Here is a 15,691-nt window from a genome sequence, read left to right as displayed (position 1 = left end):
TTCTGACTCCAACTCCTTGCACATTTCATTGTAATATTTTGCTTTGTCATCCCGTGCTGCCTTTTGAAATCTTCTATTCAACTCTTTAGTATCTTGAATACAAACATACTCAGAGCTCTGGAGGCCTTAGTTGTCAGTTGCCTCCAAGAACCTACTGAAGGGTCAGCTATGAGTTGGTTCTGACTTGAACAACATATAGAAAGAGATAGAGATACTGATATTTATTTACTTCAAGGAAATTGGTCATAATTGCAGGAACTGGCAAGTTAAAAATCTGTATGTCAGGTGGCAGGCTTGAGATTTCTGCTGGCTCACTTCCCAAGAACTAGAGGTTACATTTGAAGATTTTTTTAGGAGATTGAGCTTTCTTCTTGTTGTTTTCATGTGCAGTTGAGTCGCCTGCCACTCATAGCGACCCTGTGTACAACAGCCCTAAACTCTGCCTTATCCTGTGCCAATCTCATCATCTCTGATACACCTACTCCCATTAGCCCAGTCACTGGGTCAATTAATCTCATTGAGGGTCTTCCTCTCCTGTGCTGTCCCTCCACCCTCCCAAACATGACGTCCCTCTCCAAGAGCTGGTCCCTTCTTGCAACATGTCCAAAGTATGTCAGACGAAGCTTCAGAATTCTTGCCTACAAGGAGCAGCCCAGCTTCACCACCTACTGGACAAACCTGTTTGTTTTCTTAGCAATCCATGGTATATTCAATACTCTTCTCCAATACCACGTCAAAGACATCAATTCTCCTTCTATCATCCCTAGTCATTGTCCAGCTCTCTGGTGCATAGCAAGTGTTTCCTTGCTCTGTTCTGACGACTGCCTCCTGGTCCAAGTATAGGTTTCACATTAGTACAATCAAGTGTTCTTTGATTCCCATTCTTCTCAGAGTTAGCCACAGTTTGTTATGATCCACAAAGTCAAATACCTTTGTGTAATCAATAAAACAAAGATAGACATTCTTCCGGTACTCCCTGCTCTCAGCCAAGATCCATCTAACATTAGCTACAATATGCCTAGTACAAAGACCCTGTCTAAACCCAGCCTGCACTTTTGGTAACTCTCTGTTGAGGTGCTGTTCCAGTTGTTTTTGGATAATCTTCAGCAGAATCTTGTTTGTGATATTAAATCTTTGCATGTGATATGAATGATATTGTTTGATAATTTCCACACTCCGTGGGATCACCTTTCTTTGGAATGGGAGCAAATATAGATCTCTTCCAGTCAGATGGTCAACTGGTTGTTCTCCAGATTTCTTGGCACAACTTGGTGAGCACATCTAGGACAGTATCTTTTAATTGAAATATATCAGTTGGCATACCATATATTCCTGGGGCCTTATTCTTAGCCAATTCTTTCAAAGCAGTCTGAACTTCCTTCTTCATCACCATAGGCTCTTGCTCATATGTTGTTTCATTAAATTCTTCTGTGTCTGTCAATTCCTTTTAGTATAATGATTCTGTATACTCTTTCCATCTTCTTTTAATACTTGCAGGATCACTCCGTATTCTGCCTAAAGCATCCTTAAGTATTGCAACCCAAGGCTTCAATTTCCTCTTCAGTTCCTTGAGCTTAAGAAATGCCGAGTGAGTTCAGCCCCTTTGATTTTATGACTCCAGCTCTTTGTACATTTAATTTTAATACTTTACTTTGTCTTGTCACACAGCCTTTGAAATCCCCTGTTCAGCTCCTTAATGTCTTGATTTTTTTTTCCTTCTGCTTTGGCTTCTCGGCATGCCAGTGAAATATTCAGAGTCTCTTCTGACATCTGATTTCGTCTTTGGGACATCTATTTATATAATAGAAGCAGGTCACATGACATCTCCCCTTCCCTCCACACACAGGAAGCTCCCCTTTCAACTGATTAGCTGATTGCATCAGCTTACGTCCTGGAAGTATGCCCAGTCTCATGTTGTTAGGTCAGTTCGTTTTGATGTTAGGTGCCATTAAGTCAAGAATGATTTAAAGCAACAATATGATCATAACATCTGAACTCTGTCCTATCCTGTGCCATCCTCATCATCTCTGCCACACTAGAACCCATTGTTATAATCACTATGTCAATCATTGACATTGAGGGTCTTCGCCTCCTTTACCTACTGTCCTCTTTTCCAAGCATAATGTATTTCTTCAAGGACTAGTTCCTCCATAAACATGTCCAAGGTATGTGAGACAAAGTTTCATCATCCTTCCCTCTAAGGACTATCTTGGCTGCACACTCTTGGCAGTCTTTGTGATATATTGATTGCTCTTCTCTAGCACCACAGCCCAAAAACATTGATTCTTCATATGTCTTTGTTCATTGTCCAACTCTCAGCTGTAGAACAAGTAATTGAAAATACCATGGTTTGGATCAGACATATTTTAGTCTTTGAACTGACATACTTGCTCTTCAGCATTTTGGAGAGGTCCCTGACAGACTTTCCTAGTGCAACATGTCTTTTGATTACTTGACTGCTGGTACCAAGGGTGTTGATTGTGGGTCCAATTAAGATGAGATCATTGACAATTTATATCTTTTCTCCATCTATCATGATCTTTATTTTCTTAATATTGATCCATACCGAAAGCCTTGATCTTTTGCAGCAAGATCAAGTTCTCTTTAAATAAATAAATTTGTTTCATCTACAATCAAAATCAAGTGAGATGCTGCTTATGGAACAGACCATCAATTGTTCATGCACAAATACAGATTGAAACTGAAGAATATGAAAATATACCATAAGAACTAAAGTATGTTGCACATACAAAAACTCCAACAGACTGGGAAAAAATATTTGGGAATGACGTGTGATAAGGGACTTACATCTAGAATTTATAGAATACTTGAGCACCATAACAAGATAAAGGTAAACAACCCAATTGAAAAATAGGCACAGGATATGAACAGACACTTCATGAAAGAAGACATTCAGATGGCAAACAAACACATAAAAAAAGAGAGATGCAAATCAAAACAACTATGAGATATCATCTTACACCTTAAGAAAAGCAAAATTCAACAGAGCAGCAAACAACAAATGCTGGTGAGGTTGTGGAGAACCTGGAACCCTTATTCACTGTTGATGGGAGTGTAAAATGATGCAATCACTATGGAAGGCTGTATGACGCTTTCTCAAAAAGTTGCAAATAGAAATACCATTTGACCCAGCAATTGTACTACTGGGAATATACCCTAAAGAAACCATAACTGCCACCCAAGCAGATATATGCACAACCATGTTTATTGAGGCTTTGTTCACAATAACAAGGAGTTGGGAACAACCCAAGCGGCCATCAACAAAAGAATGGATAGAGAAGCTGTGGTTTATTCACACAATGGAATACTATGCTGCATTAAAAAACAAGGAACTCATGCAATATTATTCAAAATGGGTGACCCTGGAGGACATTATGCTGAGTGAAATATCTCAGTCACAAAAGGACAAGTACTATATAGTGCCACTGTTATAGAATGAGGCTGACATCAGGGTGGGGGTAAGACTGAGAAAAACTGGATAAATTATATTTACTGCATTGAAGCCGATGAGGGAGAGAATAGTTTAGAAGTAATATATTTTAGGGAATTACGATTATCATCGTAAGAGTCAGGAATGAGGGTTGCAGAGTGGAGTATACTCGGGGTGGGGGCGGGGGTGGAATGGGAGGGGATTCTGTACCAATGAAGGAGTTTTTCTTTTGTTTTTCAAGGAGAGGAGAGAACTGGGGGGCGGGGGGCAGTGCAACAATGAATGAAATGCAAGTCCGAAATCTCTAAATGTTCATTGAAATTAATAAAAATAACTAACTAGATAGATAGATAGATAGATACATACATACATACATGAATAAATAAAATAAATAGAAAAACAAGGAACTCATTAATTATTATACAAAATGTATGACCCTGGAGGACGTTATGTTGAGTGAAATATCTCAGTCACAAAAGGACAAATGATGTATAGTGCCACTGTTGTAAAATGGGACTGACATCGGGGTTGGGGGTAACCTAAAAAAAAAAGAGGGGATAAATAATATATACCTCATTGAAACAGATGAGGGAGAGAACTGTTTAAAAGGAATATAGGATTAGTTACTATTTTCATCACAAGATTACAGAAAAATATTAAGCGGACTGTGGACTTGGGGAGGGAGGATTGTATAATAATGAAATAATTTTTTTTCTTCAAAGAGAAAAATGAACTGGGCATGGAGGAAAATGTGCAACAATGTATGAATGGGGGAAAATTAAATGGAAAAAATATGCTGTAAAAATGATGTATGTTGCGTTTAAAAAGTCATTAATGAAAAAAAATTTTAAAAAAGAGAACTAAAATTTGATCTTGAATTAATACTGCCTGAATTTAAAAACCATGTTAAGGAAAGAACTGTTAAAAAGGAGTATATGATTACGCATTATATAGATGATAACAATCCAGAATAAGAGGTACATTGCAAAGTGGGCTGGAGATGGGGGAGAAAGAAGAAATAGCACAACAATGATTAAAAATAAAAATATTTAAAAAGGCAAGTGAACTGGGGGAGGGAGTAGGGAGAAGAAGGGGGGAACATGTGCAACAGTGAATGAATGAGTGTATATCCAAATTTTCTGTAAATGTTGGTAAAAATTACTACTTAAAAATTATATATTAAAAAAAAGAAGAGGTTTGAAGCATTGATCACTAATCAAAGACCAAATGAGTTGTGGAATGACATCAAGGAAAAAGTCAGTTCACAGCTACCTGTGGCTCAATCCTCTGCCAGCCTACACCCCATCTAATAAACCATGAGAGCCACATGGCATTACTACTATCACCCTATTTGTAAGGTCAGGTTGATAGCACTACCTACTTCGTACTATTATTGTAAGGTCTAGGGAGCTAATATATGGTGAGCACAGTACCTAACAGTACTTTGTATGTGTGGACAGGTAGTATTGGGGTCAAACTTATTTTCTTTCAAAACCCTGAGGGCATTATAACAGTGTTTCCTGGTATCTACTTAGACATCTTAAGAAGTCTGACAACAGTCCTTAATTTTGTGCCTTTGTTTTTTTCTCTTGGGCAGCATTTAGGATATTCTCCTTATTCTCACTATTCTGAAATGTCAAGTGACTGCAATTATGCTTGAGTCTTTATCTTGCTGATACTTGGCAGGCTGCATCTTTCCTCATTTCTGCATGTGGCCTTATGTGATCTCTTAGGTTATGTTCTTCATTGGCCTTGTTTTTGTTTTATTGTTTGCTCCCCCCCCCCCCGAAATGATTGAGAAGTTTCCCCATGAATCTTAACTTGAGTGGTCCCAAGACCCAGCGGTTTCTCTGATTCATGAGGGAAATGGCCCAGGGCACATACACCACAAGCAAGGATATTCAGTCATTGTCAATGAATGAGTGAACACAGAGGCACTTGAAGATATGATTTCTATTATTTGTTTACTATAGCAGCTCTTTCCTGAATATTTTTCTAAATATTACCTTTTATATGGATTTTTAAAAACCCCATTTTAAGATGTTAACTAAGTTTCTTTTCCTTCTAGAGAATCCTGAAAACCATGGAGAACTTTTAATGGGAGAGATTGAAAAAAAATATGAGTCTCAATTGAATCAACAGATGCACCCAGAAGAACTCCTCTCTGCTCTTCCAAGAGATAGGACTAAGCTATCCAGGAGGCAGCTCATTTTTCACCATGGACTCCTGCTCCTGGCAGTCATTTTAGTCTTGCTAGTGGGAATTTTGGTGAGATTATACATAAAAATTCAGTGATGTGGCAAGAAAGAGGGAACATGAGGTCTGTGATACCTTTGACAAATAAAGACTCAAAAGTGACAATTTATTTATATCCAATTAATATAATTCAGCCTGTGGATGTCAAGAAATGAGATTTCATAAATACATTTTCCTAATGAAGAAAAGAAATGGAGGTAAAAATATATTGTGGCCAAGAAAATGTATCTAAAAGATTACATTTGAGAAACAGTTAAAAACCATCAGTATTTCAACAGAAGACTATTGTATAGTAACAGTTATTTTTGGCTTTGATATATTTTGTACAAATTTTTAAATGAAGGTAAAATTTGTACAGCCTAAAATTAACCACTTTAATGCTTATTCTAAATAAAACTCATATACTAAGTGCTTAATGTTTTATAAATTATGAATTATTTAAAATATATTTTATGCTATGTATCTTCTTTTTCTTAGATTACTATTCGAGAACAAAACATTTATCAATATTCATTTAGGGCACATATCTTAGGCACAATGGACCCTAGGAATGCTTAAGAAACTGAGAAGAGAAAACAGATTATTCAGAATAAAGGAGTCGGATGGTACTGACTCATGTGATTACTGTTAAGGGCTTGTCTTAAAATCTGTTGGACAAAGTTGGGTTGGCAGAGGCAAGAAGAGAGGGACCATACACAAAGTTCTTTGATGGAAGTCTCCCCTTCATTTTTCTAAAGTGGTGGGAAGTCCAAAATGAGAGATGAGGGCTTTGAAGACCTACCAGCCAAAGTAAAGGAAGAAGTCAGATCCTTTCCTTATTTGATAGAGTTGTATATTGTTAAGTATCTTCTAACCAGTTCCAACTCTTTTCAAAAACTCATTGCTGGTGAGTCAGAACTGTCTCATAGCTGAACCTCTGTTGGGTTTCCAAGGCTGTAAGTCACATAGGAGATTGTTCATCTGTCTTCCTTGCAGCTGCTGGTGGATTCATACTGCCAGACAGGCATGTCTTTGAGTTAGCAGTGCAACTTCCAATGGACTACACCAAGAGAGCTCCAACTCAAAGCAACCTTATATATAATAAAATGTAAAGTTTCTCAGTTCTGTGCTATCCTCACAAACACTGATAGAAGGATGGGGTAAGAAGGTTAGAATGCAGTGGACATAAAGAAAATATTTCAGGATAGGAGAAAAAGAAAGCTGGAATCCTGAACAGGTTCAATTTGTCTTGTGTTTGGCTCTATTTTTGTCTGAAAAGTGGTAAAATATTTTAGTCACAGAAGTCTTTGTGTAGTCTCAGATATGGGAAACTAAAGATTTATTGAATGAATATTCCCTTCACCTCAGTTTAGCAACTTGTTCTGAGGCCTTGGATAATGTGGATGGCACATTTTGCACTCTACTTTCAGCTTAAATGTTTATGGTTTGAACATCTATAGCACTGCCCTGGGAAAAAGACCTAAGGATATGTTTCCATAAAGATTACAACAAAGACAATTCTGTATAAATCACATGGAGTCACCATGAATGTTGCTGTTGTTGTTAAGTGCCATCGAGTCATAGACAACTCATAGCAACGCTATGGACCAAAGACCTGGACACCTGTATAACTTTCATCCTTTCTATTTTGGAAGTGGATGGCACTTCTGCTCCCAAGCTTGTTTTAACTGGGAAGCTCCACCAAACACTGTCCACCACTGTCTTGAATTTGACACATCAGTGTCAAATTGTTCAGCTTCACAGCCACCACGAGTTACCTCTGTACGGCAAGTGGACAGACCAGGGTTATACGACCTAGAAGAATGTTTGACTAATAACAATTTTAAAACAGGCCCGAGGGCCATAGGCCCAAGGGCCCTACGGGATTTTAAAGTCACACCCTTGAGCAGGCCTTGGCCTCTGCCCCCAGTCAGAACAATAACACACAACAAATGTACCCCAGAAACTTCCCTTGCCTGACTGCCACCAAGATGAGACTGCCAGCATGACGTCAGCCAGCCAGCCAACTTTCAGAGTAGAGGGAGACTCAGATTAAACAGTAATTAAAGTGTCATTCACTCTTCTTTCTATTAGGTATATGCTCTATAACATGCGTTAATTCACCAAGCCTAAATGAATATGAAGAAAGTCCTGGTGGAGCAATGATTAACACACTTGTCTACTAATTGTAATGTTGGCAGTTAGAAACTCACCAGCATTCCAGTGGGAGTGGGGGAATATCTCACTATCTGCTCTTGTTAAGATTTCCAATCTAGAGACTTCTGTTGGGATTAAAGACTGCCTGCACTAGGAAATCCATCTCTCTCCTACAGGGATAGCAAATAGACAAGGAAATGCAGCCATGAACAATAATAATAATAAACCTAGCACCATGAAATTTGGAGAAAAATTTTGAGAGCAAAATTGGATACAGCTTGAGAGAGGACTTGAGAGAGGCAAAGAAACTATTAAAGAGGTGAAGCAGTTCCTCAAACCTTATTTGAGCAGCCTCTAGGAAGATGCAAAGGCATTTGACTGTGAGGATCATAATAAATTATGGCTAACCTTGAGGAAAATGGAAATCACAGAGCACTTGATCATGCTTATACGAAATCTATATTTGGACCAAGAAGCAATCCTCAGAACAGAGCGAGGAAACACTGCATGTGTTTCAAGAAGGGAATTGTCAGCGATGCATCCTGTCCCCTTACCTTTTCAATCTGTATGCAGAATATCATTCAGGAAGTAGGGCTTTATGAGGAGGAGTGTGGCATCAGTATTGGAGAAAGACTCATTAACAACCTACAATATGCAGATGACACTTTGCTTACTGAAACTGAAGAGGACCTGAAGCACTTGCTGCAAAAGGTCAAGGACTGTAGTCTTCAACATGTTTGAAGCTAAACATCAAGAAGACAAAGATTCTCACCCTGGGGCCAATTGGCAGCACTATACTAGATGGAGAAGAGACTGAGGTTGTTAACAATTACAGCTTGCTCAGATACACAATCAACACTCTTAACACCAGCAGTCAGGAAATCAAAAGATGAATTGTATTGGCAAAATCTGCTCCAGAGTGCTGAAAAACAACAATGTCAGTCTGGATACATCTAATCCAAGCCATGGTCTTCTCAATTACTTATTATGCTTTCAAGAGTTGGACAATGACTAAGTAAGGATGACAGAAGAAGAATAGATTTATTCGAATTGTGGTGCTGGAGAAGAGTCTTTAATATACTGTAGACTGCCAAGAAAACAAATAAGTCTGTTTTGGAGAGGGTGAAACCAAGTCTCTCCTTAAGGCTAGAATTTTGAAGCTTCACCTCACTTACTTTGGGTATGTGGCCAGGAGAGATTGGTCCTTGGAGAAGGACATCATGCTCGGAAGGGTGGAATGATAGCGTAGGAGAGGGAGACCCTGGATGGGATGGATTGATACAGTAACTGGGCAATGGGAGTTGGTGTGTTGGAGTTAGTGAGACTGGCTCAGGACAGGGAAGGGTTCAGAGCTGCTGTACATAGGATCACTATATATCACAAGTGACTTAATGACATATAAAAACAATAACATACTATAACATAACAGGTTTGGAAGCAAGAGTGGCATCCAGTTCCTAAATAACATGCCTCTGGAAACCCTATGAAATTTGATAAATGTCTATAGTTGTAGAGGAGCTTCAAGCCTTTTGTTCATAGAGTCATTATGAGTTGTGCTCAACTCGAAGGCAATCAGCAACAACAACTACGAAGATGGGCTCAGGATGCACAAACAGCAGCCCATCAACACTGATCCAATGCTGGGCAGATTCTGGGTTGGGCAGAGACAAGAATGACCATCTCTTTTTCCTATTTGTTGATAACCAGTTAAAGGGTCTCTCATCTGAGCAGGTAGGACTCCCCTGGATCTCGAGCCCAGGCCTCCTCATACAGGGAACAGGCTAGCACCGGTTTTTAATCTGGCATATTGTGTGGGAGCTCACAGAAAACACAGACCAGCCTTATTTTAAAAGTTAGCAAGTCACAATACAGTACACAAACCACATACATTGGTGATCCCAATAATCACTTTGCCTGATGCCAGCCTAGCAGCCTTGTGTCACACTTAAGCACATGCACACTCCTGTGATCCTCAGAGCCCCTAAAACAATAGCTAACTTTGCTGAGGGACACCTGTGAAACTCCCAGGTCATGTCCATTATTAGGCCCACTACACAATACTTCTGGCAATAGCCTAGGAGGTTCCAGTAATGCCTACTTGTGGTCCCACGGTCATGAGGCCTTGTGCCAAAACTGGCAACAGCCTAATGCTATTCTGGAGCCTAGTATGTCAATCATACATGGTTCTCTGAGTCAATGGAGCTAGAAATAGCCGACCACTTGTAGGTGCTGTAATTCAGAGATTCCCTGAATTAGAGAGTCTCTAATTTAAAGACAGTCTTTGATTCACATCAACTCAATAATTCAGAAATTTGGTGACTCAGTTGGCCTGCTAAATAGAGCTATAAAGGTTCAAAAACTCCCTTTGTTAATTGGCATTGGGAAATGACAACGGCTCACCAGAGCCAATTATAAGCCTGTTATCTCACCACACTTCCTGAAGGCCTCATGAGACTATGGTGCCATATGTCTTATCAGAGAAAGGACCAGTATTTACCCCACCTGACTAGTATTAAATGGCAACAGTCATCGACTTCTCTACCCACAATATATAACACTGAACAAACAAAAAAGGGGATAATTACACAGACACCCATTGTCTATCACACACCCCCCAGAAGGAAGGAAGTTAAAAAACTACAATTACAGCATCACCACAATGTCCAAGAAGCAAAAGACAACTTCTAGACAACAAAAAACCAAAACAAGAGGTCATCCCCCAAAAAACACAGAATCAGTAGATCTTCCAGAAGAAAAAAAGACTGATGGAATTCTCTGAGAAGAAATTCAGAAGAATGCTCAGATGTTTTCATAAGATGTAAGAAATGTATGACTAATTGAAGAACTCTCCAAGCAAACAGAATTATGCATATGGATTAAAAAGGTATGGAGATAGGATGCATCCCAGAAGCACATCTTTCCTGATTTTGAACCATGCAGTGTTTCCCAGCTCTGTTCTGAGGACTGTTTTCTGGTCCAAGCATAGGTTTCACACAAACACAATCAAGTGTTCTGGGTTTCCCATTTTCCTCAAGATTAGCCACAGTTTGTCGTGATCCACACAGTCATATGCCTTTGCATAATCAATGAAACACAAATAGACATTCCTCTGGTACTCTGCTTTCTGCCAAGATCTATCTGACATAGACAATAATGTCTCTAGTGCCATGACCTCTTCTAAACCCAGCTTGTATTTCTGGTAGTTCTCTGGCAATATATTGTTTCAGTCTTTTCTGGATAATCTTCAGCAGGACTTTGCTAGTGTGTGATATTAGTAATATTGTTCAATAATTTCCTCTGTCAGGTCACCTTTTTTATGAGGAGGAATGTGACATCAGGTTTGGAAGAAGACTTACCAACAACCTACATTATGCAGATGACACAACTTTGATTGCTGAAACTTAAGAAGACTTGAAGTGCTTACTGCAGACGGTAAAGGACTGTAGTTTTCAATATGAATTGAAGGTCAACATCAAGAAGACAAAGATACTCACCACTGGGCAAATTGGCAGCACCATGATAGATGGGGAAGAGATTAAGGTTGTTAACAATTTCAACTTGCTAGACTCCACAATCACCACTCTTAACATCAGCAGTCAGGAAATGAAAAGGCAAATTGCACTGGGAAAATCTGCTGCCAGGCACCTCTCCAGAGTACCGAAAAGCAACGATTTCAGTCTAGAGACTAAGGTCTCTAACCTAGACCATGGTCTTTGCATTTATTTGCTATACATCAGAGAGCTGGACAATGACTAAGAATGACAGAAGAAGAATCAATGCCTTCAAACTGTGGTGCTGGAGAAGAGTCTTGAACATACCAAGGACTGCCAAGGAGACAAATCAGTCTGTCTTGGAGAGGGTGAAACCAAGTTTCTCTTTGGAGGCTAGGATTTTGAAGCTCTGTCTCACATACTTTGGGCATATGGCCAAGAGAGATCAGCCTTGGAGGTGGACATCATGCTTGGAAAGGTGAAGAAACAGCGCAGGATAGGAAGACTCCTGATAAGATGGATTGATACAGTGACTGGGGCAATAGGGGTTGTTAGTGAGATTGGCTCAGGACAGGACAGGGGTCAGAGCTGCCGTACATAGGATTGCTATGGGTTGATGGCACATAAAAACAACAACAACAACAACAACAACAACAAGCAAACAGTTAGGGACCTCTCCAAATTACTGAGGAGTAATGATACCAGTTTGAGGTCTAAGGTGAGTCTGATTCAGACCATGAATAAGGATGACAGAAGAATAATTGATGCCTTTGAGCTGTGGTGTTGGAGAAGAGCACTGAACATCCAGGAGTACAAATGGATATGTACTGGAGAGCGTGCAGCTGGAGTGCTCTTTGGAGGCAAGAATGATGAGGCTTCACCTCATATGCTTTGGGCATGCTGTTAGAAGGTCTATTCCTTGAAGAAGTTCATGATGCTGGAAAGAGTGGCCGGTCAAGAGGAAAATCCTCAACCAGGTGGATTGGCAAAGTGACTGTCACAATGGGCTCTTTTGTCAGGAAGTGTGAGGATGGTGCAGGATAGAACAAGGTTTAGATCTTTTTGTTCATAGGATTGTTGTGAGTTGTGCTTGACTTGATGGCACCTAAGAACAACAAGCAAAAATCTACAAAAATTTTAAAAATCAATACAAGAAAAACAGATAAAACCAATGGATTGTTAGAAGCCATAGAAAAACAAGAAATTGCAATCTGGAATAATAAGACCATTTCAGAAGCTGTCAACATGTTGGGAGGTCAAAGAGCAGAATTGAAGAAATAGAACACAGAATCAGCAAAACAGAAAACAAAGCCTTCAACACTAATATGCTAGAGGAAAAAGAAACATGAAGGATAGAAAATTAATAAATCATAGGGATTATATGGAATACAAGCAAGAGAAACTACATATATATTATTGGAATTCTAAAATAAGAAGAGGGAAAGAAAGCACCAAGGAAATTACTAGAAGAAAAATTCTCAGATATCATGAGGCAGAATGAGATATTATGAGGTTAAGTGAACCCCAAAGAAGATAGACCTTGAAAGAAAAAAAAAACAACAAACCAAAAAACAACAACACGAAGACATACAAATAATTTCCAAAGACAAGAATGTAATATTGAACGTATCTCAAGAAAAATTAAGAGTAACCTAATACATTTCTGCCTTAGAAGTAGAGGCAGAAAAAAAAAAGGTTGGTTTTTTTTTTTAAAAAAGGAGACATTTCCACTTCTGGTGTCCTCTATAGACATGGCTACTGCCGCTTCTGCCACTGGCCCTGGAGCACCGGTGTCACTGGACGAACTGATCCCAAAAGGTGATGCTGAGAAGACTGAAAAGGAGTTGGAAGAGGATGACAAGGAGGAGCTAGATGAGAACCTGTTGTGTAGACGATGGGGGCTGATGGAGATGTTCTTAGAGTCTAGAGCCACTTTTGATATCTCCCTTTTGTGGCTCAAATGGTGTGCAGATTTTCCAGGGCAGCCTTATGGATCGGGACCACTTCTTTTATGATCCTGGTTCTTCCTGTTTTCTTTGAGACAGGGAAATTGCAGATGGAACAGCAGCAGCAATTGCAACAGAGGCAGATACTTCTCGAGGCCCAACACTGGGCTGTCAGAAGGAATGCCAGGGGCCCTGGAAAGATATAAATTGTTACTGCTGAATCTGAGCTGTCTTGGATGAAGTTTGAAAATCAATAGTGATTAAATTGCTGAATTTTTTTTAACCTTGGCACATTGATCTATCTGAATGTGATGCGCACTATTTCTTCCTTGAGACTCCCAATATCCAAAGGTGCCCTTAACTTTGCCCTGGACTTACTTCTATCTTCACTCTCACATCAGAGTGTGGTAATGCAAACAGTTATTTGCCATCCTCCATGCCCACTAAGTTGTCCTTAGTTATTCTGCAAGACCCCTTCACTATCCCTTTGTGGGATAGGAACCAGTGGGGATGAACACAAGCGGTAATAAAGAGGTTCTTTCTTAAAGAATGGAGATGTGGGGAGGTACAAGCACACAGTATGACAGACAAAGTGCATCCTGGCTGTGTGAGTCAGCTGCGTGCATCCCTGGGTATTTGAGGGAGAAGGTCTCATGCAGCTCCACCACAGGTGGAGCCTAGAGGACAGGAGCAGTTCATCTCTCTGAATTCTGGCTGTATATGCAGAAAACAAGGAAGTGCTCATTTTTTTTCTGTTTAAATATTAAAAACTATTACAGCTGAAAAAAAAGTAGAGGCAGAAACTCAAGTCTCTGGTGCTCCTAGAGGCAAGAATAATAAAACTTTATCTCATATGCATTGACCAGTCCTTGGAAAAATTGTCATGCTGGGAAAGATAGAAGACCAGAGAAAGAGAAGAAAACCCTCAAAAAATAGATTGACATTGCAACTGTAACAATGGGCTAAATTATGAGGATCATCCAAGAAAGAGCAAGGTTCAGATCTGTTGTTCATAGGTTTCCTATGAGGCATAGTTGACTCAATGGCACCTAACAATAACAAGAAGTTTCTGATTAAGGTAGCTATTGTTTTGCTTGTTTTTATTGTTAACATAAACTCAGAGGCAAAATTTTTCTTTTTATTGCTCATAAAATGTTGTATATTTGTTTTGAGATGAGACATTTTAACTGTACTCAAAACTGTGAAATATTGATTTAGTACTCTGAACTTGATATGATGTCTAAATGACAGTACTTTTTGGTTTCTTCTCCTTGGGCACCTGATGGGATCCTGAGAGATATAGAAAACTAATGATTGATGCTATCTAAAGTGCTGTTGGTTATTATGTGTGTTTTTTTTAACTGGAATATCTCTAATTTGTTGTTGTTGTTGTTGTTGTTAAAAGTGGTATAATAAATATGTTTGATTTCTCAGTGGCTCTCCTGAAATCTCATTTGTCTTAGTAAAGTGATACAAAGCACCTGACTAGAAAATCACTTTTGAGAAAGAGGTTAAAAAATTTGAATCTTTAGAATGGGAATCCCAGAACACTTGATAGTGATAATGTGAAATCTATACTTGGACCAAGGGGCAGTCGTCAGAACAGAGCAGGGAAACACTGCATGGTTCAAAATTGGGAAGGGTGTACTCTAGGGATGTGTCTTATTTCCATACCTTTTTAACCTGTATGCAGAACAGATTATCCAGGAGGCTGGGCTCTATGAGAAGAAATGTGGTATCAGGATTGGTGGAAGATCTAGCAACAATCTGCATTATGCAGATGACACAACCCTGCTTGCTAAAACTGAGGAGGATCTGAAGCACTGGCTGCAGAGGGTCAAGGAGTGAAGCCTTCAATATAGACTGAAGCTCAATGTAAAGAAGACAAAGATTTTCACCACTGGGCCAATTGGCAGCATCAGGATGGATGGTGAAAAGATGGAGATTGTTCACAGTTTTAGTCTGCTTGGCTCCACAGTCAACACTCTTGGCACCAGTAGCCAGGAAATTAAAAGACGTATTGTTATGGGAAAGTCTGCTGTTAGGGACCTCTCCAAAGTACTGAAGAGCAATGGTGTCTCTCTGGAGACTAAGGTGTGCCTGACACAGGCCATGGTCTTTGCAATCACTTGATATGCATCAGAGAGTTGGACAGTGACTAAGGAAGATAGAAGGAAAATTGATGCCTTTGAGCTGTGGTGCTGGAGAAGAGTATTGAGGGTCCCATGGATTCATCCTGGAGAGGGTTAAACTGGGCTACTCCTTGGAGGCAAGTATTCTGAGGCTTTGTCTAGCATACTTTAGACATGTTGTAAGGAGGGACCGGTCCTTGGAGAGGGACATCGTGCTTGGAAGGGTGGAGTGAAAGTGCAGGAGAGGAAGGCCCTCTATTAAGTGGATTGATTGGGTTA

The 15,691-nt window shown here is 39.6% G+C and overlaps 1 pseudogene; it reads left to right on the top strand.

Moving 5' to 3' along the window:
- The first annotated feature begins 13,085 nt into the window (after positions 1-13,085).
- LOC102871741 lies at positions 13,086-13,520 on the top strand (annotated as a pseudogene).
- The last annotated feature ends 2,171 nt before the right edge of the window (positions 13,521-15,691 follow it).

This window comes from Elephantulus edwardii, unplaced genomic scaffold (assembly GCF_000299155.1).
Source record: "Elephantulus edwardii isolate Elephantulus edwardi_28Jun2011 unplaced genomic scaffold, EleEdw1.0 scaffold00314, whole genome shotgun sequence".
Taxonomy (NCBI): domain Eukaryota; kingdom Metazoa; phylum Chordata; class Mammalia; order Macroscelidea; family Macroscelididae; genus Elephantulus; species Elephantulus edwardii.
The sequence above is the reverse complement of the archived record's forward strand: the minus strand, read 5'-3'. Positions and strand labels throughout refer to the sequence as shown.